The sequence below is a fragment of the Aythya ferina genome (genome assembly GCF_964211825.1).
Source record: "Aythya ferina genome assembly, chromosome: 2".
Classification (NCBI taxonomy): domain Eukaryota; kingdom Metazoa; phylum Chordata; class Aves; order Anseriformes; family Anatidae; genus Aythya; species Aythya ferina.
In genome coordinates this window covers 116,296,562-116,304,751 of record NC_140297.1, presented here as the reverse complement: position 1 = coordinate 116,304,751, position 8,190 = coordinate 116,296,562, and the positions used below count along the sequence as shown (strand labels likewise).

General features: G+C 42.2%; 1 long non-coding RNA gene across 1 annotated transcript; it reads right to left on the bottom strand.

Moving 5' to 3' along the window:
* Positions 1-850: 850 nt before the first annotated feature.
* LOC311430745 lies at positions 851-5,914 on the bottom strand. Its single transcript, XR_014689005.1, has 2 exons — positions 5,808-5,914; positions 851-4,034 (listed from the first exon to the last, which is right to left on the bottom strand). It is a non-coding gene; the product is annotated as an uncharacterized lncRNA (long non-coding RNA).
* Between the last annotated feature and the right edge of the window lie 2,276 nt (positions 5,915-8,190).

Genomic DNA, 8,190 nt, shown 5'->3' with positions numbered 1-8,190 from the left:
TAGGCAGACTAAGAGCTGCTGCCTACACTGCTCTGTGTGTGTTGCAGTCTGTGAGGCCAGCTGCATTAGGGATATGCCTGTATGTGTACTATGTGTCTTGGATGCACGGTACCCTTGCTACAGGCAGACCTGCCAGCTGGAAGAGCAGCTGCATCCCTGGGACTAGGATGGAGAGATCATCTGGGTCTGGGACTGCTCCTCGCTGGGCACAGCATCCAGGCAGGAGGGGTCCCAGGTCTGATGAATTTGTTGGCTCCCTTAGCACCCTTAAAATGGGTGGTCTGCAATTCAGGTGGGGGTTTGAGAACAGGGCAGGCTTGGAAATGGAAGGGACAGAGGAAGCAAATTGTTCTTTCCAAGGATATTTTCAGGGTAAGATAGCAGTCACCATGGACAAAGATCATCACACTTGCAGCAGTTTGGAAGGGACTCCAAGAGACAGGAGTGCTAGTGATAGAAATGTCAGGTCACACCAGATGGTTGGTAGACTGGTATGTGAATATGTTCACATTTAAAGGTCAGCAGCTACTTTGATTCCCCAGAATGGATGTTGATTATCATAACATTTATTGTGTAATTTACCCTAACTCTGGGCAAGAGCAGTTCAAATATGTGGAATATATGGAGCTAGTCTTCCTCTGAATGCTACTGCACAATACAAAGCAACAAATTGTATGGTTCTGTACTGACATTACTTTTCTAGTCCTCTGATTAATATTCTGTGAAAAGTAGTTATATTTTAAGCTTTCATAGCTGGTTGTATTAGCTTTTGTTGGAACCCAAAGATTCATGAAAACAGTCAGACAAAATTAACAAAGATTTGTCAGAGCTGACAAACATCCTGGATAGGGAGATACCCTACTATAGCTGTCTTAAAATAACTTTCCTATTTTGACATGTCTTCATCAGCAGTTTTCATGCAAATAATTCTCCAAATGTGCCTTCAATTAAGATATGCACATAGATTTACATGGAGTTAAGAAGACACAAATGAGACTGTTCATAAATTCAACCCTGGCTAAAATACTTAGCATTATAAACAGTGAGCATTTCATCATTTCAAACACGAAGTACTGGATTTGTGACTGCAGAGACTGTTTGATTTTTTTTGGAATCCAAATTATATGAAGTAGCATAAATACTACCTGAATTGTAAAGGCTTTAGTGCTGTCACGAGAAGAAAGCTTAATACATAGAACAATACATTACAACACGCTGTCTAAGATACAAATTCCATAGAGTATATCCTGAAATGGTGAACTTCCATGGAAAAAAAGAAAAAAGAAAAAAAAAAAAAAAGAACTTTAATCTTCTGCTTATTCATTTCAAACAGGAATCAGTGAAGAGCACAAGCTGAAACTGAATCTCAAAGTCCAAATAATAACAATTCACTTTTCACTTATTTTCTGTGCAGATTCCGTAGAGCCAAAAAGGACTGACATTTTATTAATGGCATTAACTGAGCTAAGGGTTTAATCAGACTCTGATTTTTGTGAAAAAGAAAGAAGTCTAAAAATATGCAAAAGAAAAATACATTTTTTTTCTCACTTCCAGTGCAGAAAAACTACTCAGGAAGTCTTGTATCAGATTCAGCGTTGCATTTCTTTGTATATCAGAAAAGTTATACTACTAGCTCAAGTTCCTGAACACAGAATTGTTTCTTACAAAAGCTGTAGCACAACTGAATTACAGTAATGGCATTTTCTGTGAAGAAAAGTGAGACATTAAAAATCCATATAAGTGGTTCAGCTGGACTCTTCTTTAAGAGCTGATGTTTTACTTGGATTTGTGATTTAACTGGTTGACATTACCATATCCCAGTAGAGGTCACCACATGTAAAAACAAGATTCACCAGCCTGTGTCATAATGCCCTCCTCTGGAACTGACTTCTGTGCTTTACGGAGACTTTGCCTACATGGTTATTAGGTCTGTGTTTATTATTTCTAATGTAACAGCTTAAGTTTGGAGACATACATATGGCCCCTTTATAGATGACATGGACATTTACCACAGCTCAGGTACTATGTTAGCCAGTTGGAAAGCCATCCATGGGGTAGCAGCCCTTTGCAGAAAGACTGCGTGTTTATTTTTCCTAAAGCAGATTAATTCACAGAATCTTTATTGTAACCTTCTCTTTATGAAAACAATGAGATGATAGATACCAATATGGTGCCAAACCCCACCAGCATTAAGGCTCCATAAAATTCCACTTCTTTTTTTTTCACATCCTTCTCACACTTTGATGATTCAGGTTAAAATTTTTAACAAGGAATTGCTCTGCCTGTGTCCCTGGAGCCATGCAAAGCAGACACACTCCACTCTCTACCCATCAGGACTTGTGTAAAAGTCTACTGCTGGGCTCTCATCATGTATTTGAGCTGTGGATGTTGATGTCCTAGGTTGACCACCTTGCTCCTGTTCCTCATTCAAGTACAGGTCTCAGCTGGTACCCAGTGATGAACCCCCTAGCAGAGACCCCAGCTTAAAGGAATGGTAGCTTCTCTGCTCTTTTCTGCTCCTCCTGCTCTGGGCTCGGGGCTGTCAGCACAGCCGGAGCCAGCAGAGTATATCCATGTTGTACTTCGAGCTGTGTTTGTGACTCATCCCCCAGTGTGGAGTCTATCAGGAGTTACAGCATGAGCTTAGAAATAAATAAATATACAAATACATACATTTCTAGTCAGTGGCTCAGGTTTAGAGGGGAAAAAAACATGCATACATATACACACACAAAAGCAAAGGTAGGTTGCTCTATCTACTCGTCCGTCTTCAAGGATCTCAGCATTGCAGAAAATCTAGTCATGCTACCTAATATCAGTGCAAAACATTATGCACAGCCTCCTATTCCTGTTACAGGCAAACCAGACCAATTTCAGTGCTATTTGCATCACACAGATGGATTGGCTTGCTCAGTTTAGCTTTTGCACTAGTAAAGAAAACTGAATCATAATGCTCTGGCTGGCACTGCCCTGCCTAAATGCAGAAAAGGGACTGATCCTAGACACAAGTTATCTTATGTCAGCTAGGAATTTCAGGTGTCTAGCACCACACTTATCAGGTAGTCGAGGTTCCAGGATGCAGGGCTGGAGTCAGGAGGTGTCATTTTTTTAGGTGCAGACTGCCTTGTGATATCAGAACAGAGAAGTGGTATTTCTCCATTTTTTTCGCTGTTAGAGCTCAGGGACTTACCCTAAGACACAGATGCTATCCATCTGTTAAAAACAAACAAACAAACAAACAAAAAAACTTTGATTTTCTTAAATATAAGCTGAAGTCTCCTATCTACTTGGACTGCACTTTCAGTCTATCTGTCTTTACTGCCAATAGCACAGACAGTCAGGTATCAAAAGAAGACAACTGCCAAGCAACCTGCCTTTTCTGAACAGTCATCCTGTCAATTGCTGTTTCTTAAGTCTAGAGTGGTTGCTTAGAGACTTTTGTAGCATTTGATGCAGCAATGGCAAAATATCTGTATTATGCTCTGATTGTATTTGGAAATTATGAAGAAATTAAATATATGATGATCTCATTTTCCCACTTCTATCAATTTCATATTCTAGTTTATTACAAAAAGAGAGAGCTAAAGTCAAGCATTAGTAGTTCCCTTTGTGCAAGGAGATTAGGAATTCTTTGCAGCAGACATATTCCATGTGGCTGCTATCCTTGTCCTCTCCTCTTTCTGAGAATCAACAGAATGAGCTGGGTAAAAATAACTATTACCACGCCAATTCAGACTGATCAACCCACCTACACACTAATAATTTGCTGGAGCACACACAAATTGGTCTCCTTTGTGTTAAAATTCTTCAAAATCATCCCTGGTGCCTTCTTTGTCTATTTTCCTTATTTCTTTTTCAAAAATCATGTTTTAATTTTGTTTTGCCAGTCAAGCTCATTACTTATGCCAAGCACACTGTAGCTGGTATCAAAAAGGTTGCAGACAGGTTTTCATTTTCACTTGCTCGTAATTCCTAAACTCCCTCCAATTGGGATGAAATGTTCTGTGCTTGATCTCTGCCTTTGACTTCACCTTCTGTGAAGACAAAATAATGTCAAAGATGTTTAACTTGAATGTCTGGAACTTAAAAGAACAAAACCAAACTTCACTGTTTCCCAAGGTTGCAGTGCTTAATCATACAATACATAAACATTATTGCTCTTCCAGTGAAATACTCATGGGAAAAATGTAGTTGTGTGCTCTTTATCAGATTTGAATCTTATCTCTGAACAATTTGATGGAACATTTTGATTAACATCTTAATGATAGCATTTCTGCTGAGAGGCTACTAATATGTAACTAGAACCAGCCATCTTGTTCTGCTAGAGCTCTGTGTATGCATTTGTCCTTGATTTTTTTTTTTTTTTTTTTATTTTAGCACCATCTGAATCCATGTCATCTATGCTGGAATTAAAAAAAAAAAAAAATCTCAAATCCTGTTAGCAACACGTCTCCCTCTTCATCTGTGATTGCTTTTTTTTCATACATTTCATCATGTTGTGAACACCAGAGCTTGGCTGCAGCTTTCACTCATGTAAATGATGTTTGCTTATTCAGAACAGAGAGTGATGAGTTACACAAAATAACGTCAGGACTTCAGCTCAGTTTGTTAAGCAAGCTGTTAGTTTATTAAGCCTGGTAGTTATTACGTTGTTTGGTAAACTTCAGTTTATTAATTGTGGTAAGAGTTTCTGTTGCCACTTGGAAAAGTCAGACTGCTACTTTTATGCCTTCTTCCCTAGCAAAGATTTGTCTGTGTAAGGTGGAATTAAGGAGAGGAGCAGAAAATGAGTGTATCTATTACCTCAGCTGGGTAAAGGGTCATCTCTGCAGGCACTTCTGACAACTGCAGGTTTGCCTTGGCCGAAAGAATAGTGATCATGCTTAAGGTTTGGCATCTGTGATTGCATGGATGTGGAAAAAGAAAAGCCACTGGGAAAAGAAAATATGTTTTTTCTTAAGTGAAAAAGAGAGAGACAGAGAAAGACAGACATTGAGAAAGAGAGAGAGAGAGAGGATAAAATTAAGATAGCAACCCACCACTGTGGGTCACTGCCTGGTAGTTTATGGGCCACTTCTCCCAAGCAGATGCTGTCTTGCACTGTGGAGCACAAACAGTTCCTGCTACTCAGGAGCCTGCTGGTTTGGTCCCCTTTCCATAAGTTCCCACCTCACAGCAATTGACACTATGCACCTCCATTTTAAACCCATTTCCATTAGCTTCTAGCAAAGCACACCTCTCAGGCTTGCAGGCACCACGGCTCGAAGGCTGCACTGGTACAAGCATCACAAAAACATATTTCATCCTTGGAAGCTGCAAGACTGAAGAAAAACTTGGAAGCATAACATCTTCCAAGGCCTCTGCTGAGGAGAAAGCCAGTGGTGGCACCCTGTGCTGCCAGCTCTGCTGGCCTTGAGAAGCACCCTTTCCTCCGCAGGCTGCTGCAGGGGCAGATATAAATATTTGTCCTCTGTGGGAGGAAAGCCACCATCCCGCTCCTACTCCCCCTTGCCAGACCCTGAGCTGTCCGCCTTTCTTGGCCGTGTCCCTGAGTGGTCACACGGGCAGCCCTGCGTGGGTTGCCATCAGCCCTCCTCTGCTGTCCACAGCCCTGCCCACAACAGGCAGACAGAGCACCAGCGTGCAGCCGCCTTCCCCCCGAGAATGGAGCCTGAACTTTGGAACAGATTTGAATTTCTGAGAAATACAAATTGCCACAGACGCATTCATTTTGAATGCAGTCCCAGCAACCTCAAAGGTACTTCTGAACTGAGCTGTGGGGAAAGGAGGAACAGAGGTTTACTTACCTTTTTTTCCCCCAAGGTGATCGGGATGAGCACAAGAATAGCTTTGAATACACGAGCAGGCTGGGATTCAGATGAGCAAGATCCAGACCTTTGTGCTAGCAGAGCTGTATAAACGCCTTCATTTAACTACAGTCCTGCCCTGGTGCCCAGACGTGGTGGTGCCACTTGCTTTTCTAAGTGCATGTCAGATCACTCTCAGACTGGCTGTGGATGGACTTGCACATTTGCTTTTTGTCTTGCTTCCCACAGCATCTCAGCGACCTGGTGGAATAGGGCTGGGCTAAAAATGACTTTTTTTTTTTGCTCCATTCCACAGCTATTCTTTGGCTGTAAAATCCTTTCATCTTCCTTAATAGGGTGGCACTGGGACTATTTCAAGGCCTTACACAAAATACCAAGGACACGCTGCCAGAGAATAGCCAACAAGTTTAGCATCCAGGTCTGGTCTGGTGACATCTGAGACTGAGCCCAGCTATAAGTTTCCTTCGTTGGGGCAGAAACACCACTGTGGGTGTAGCAAACCCATCCCTACAGCAGCAGCAGCCCAGGTTTTCCCTGGGCAGCATCTCCATAGGAAGGGATGGGCACTCTGGTGGCACCAAGACAGGTTCATGGTGCAGGAGCCAAAGTGTGCACCCATCAGTGTGGGGCCTGGAACACAACAGGAGGGCTGTAGAGCTCAAAAGGCAGAAAGTTTGCTATCTTTGGAAATGCAAGGCTGAGCATCAGTTTCTTAATCAGCAGTTACAGCTGCTGTCAACTGCCTTCCTGGGGACCCCCTGCTGCCAGTGGAAGCGATTTAGGGAATATTTTGCCATGCAAAGATCACCTCTTAAAGGGGAACAAAAAGCTCTTCGCCATCCCTCAATTGCAGGGTCAAGGCCTTTTGCACACTAGTCTCAGAGCACTGCAAAAATGGAGTAGCCTAGTAAGCGGTAGAGAAATCCTCTCCTTTCTTTGCTACCATTTTATTCAGCATATATGTGAATGATTATTTTCTGCTGAATGGCTTGTGGAGTATCCATGAGTGCACCATTTATTTCTCTTATGTCATTAAATATTGCAACATGTTCTCCCTGCCCACTGTGTTAGGTTTTTGTCACAAGAGATGCTGCAAGCATTTGAAATATAAGCAGGCACCAATGAAGTCAAAATATGTTTTGCATGTTTTCACCCTACCAATAGTCACTGTGTGCAAAGAGGCCACGAACTCCTGAGGGCCTGGGTAGTCTCAGATGGAGCCACACATTAGCAGGACTCCTGCTGCCAAAGGTCTTGTCCCAGCTGCAGCAGGGCTGTTTATCTTCAAACCTGAAGCTCTGGTGATGTTTAACAACCCAGCATGCCCTATGCAAACACACAGGAAGCTATTATGGAGAGGGAAACATTATGGGTCCCAGCAGCTGGGGCCCCGACTCCTCTGTGTGGATGTGCAAAAGAGACACGAGTGGGAGGAGCATCCTAGTCAGGGACTGCAGGATGCAGGCCCAGACCTCTCAGCTGGGAGTGAGGGGCAATCATCATCCACTTGCTGATGATGGCAGGGGCTAAACACTCCAATAAACATGAATCAGGACATTCAAGCTCTGGAAGGAATGGACTTGAATGAGATAAATGTTCTTTCACTTACAAAGTATTTTTGCAATTAATTGTCCAAGTGCCCCTGGGAAAAGGGAAATCAGTTTCCTCAATTTATTGGAAAGACAGCTAAGTCAGGACTATTTGGAGATGTAAGTAAGAGCTCAGAGCAACTAAGATTGAGAAAAGGCAACGCACCAGCGCCTGGTTGTGCATTTGATCCTTGCTGCCCCAGCAATGCCTTTCAGCCCAGGCATGCCTGCACAAGCAGGGACATGGCCCTGGCTGGCCCTGAAACAATTCTTGCCCCTTGTCACTAAACCCCAATGGCCAGTGGCTCTGTCCCTGCTGATGGGTCAGGGGATGCTAACCCTGGTCCTGCAAACTCCAGAGGAGTTTGATGCAACCAGCATGCAGTTATCAAGGCAGCCAACATCGACAAGCTACCACTAGATATTTGTCATAAGCATTTTTTACTTAGTGTTTCTAACCACCCTCCTGCAAGGAGTTATATGACTCTGAAAGTGTTGTAAGAACATCATTAGTATTAGGTGAGAGCTGAATGTTGAGATGGATACTGAGAAGTGGCAGAGTTTTTCTGTTTTTCAAGTAACAAAGATCAAAACTTCTGAAGTTTAAAGAATTCACTTAAACCTTGTTAATAAAACATTATTGGTACTTCTTTTTTTTTTTTTTTAAAAAAAAAAAACAAAAACAAAAAAAAAACTTGCAGCCTTTTATTTCATATGTTATTTGAAAACACAGCTTCCATATAAACATCATGAGGTATAATTTTCAACTCCAG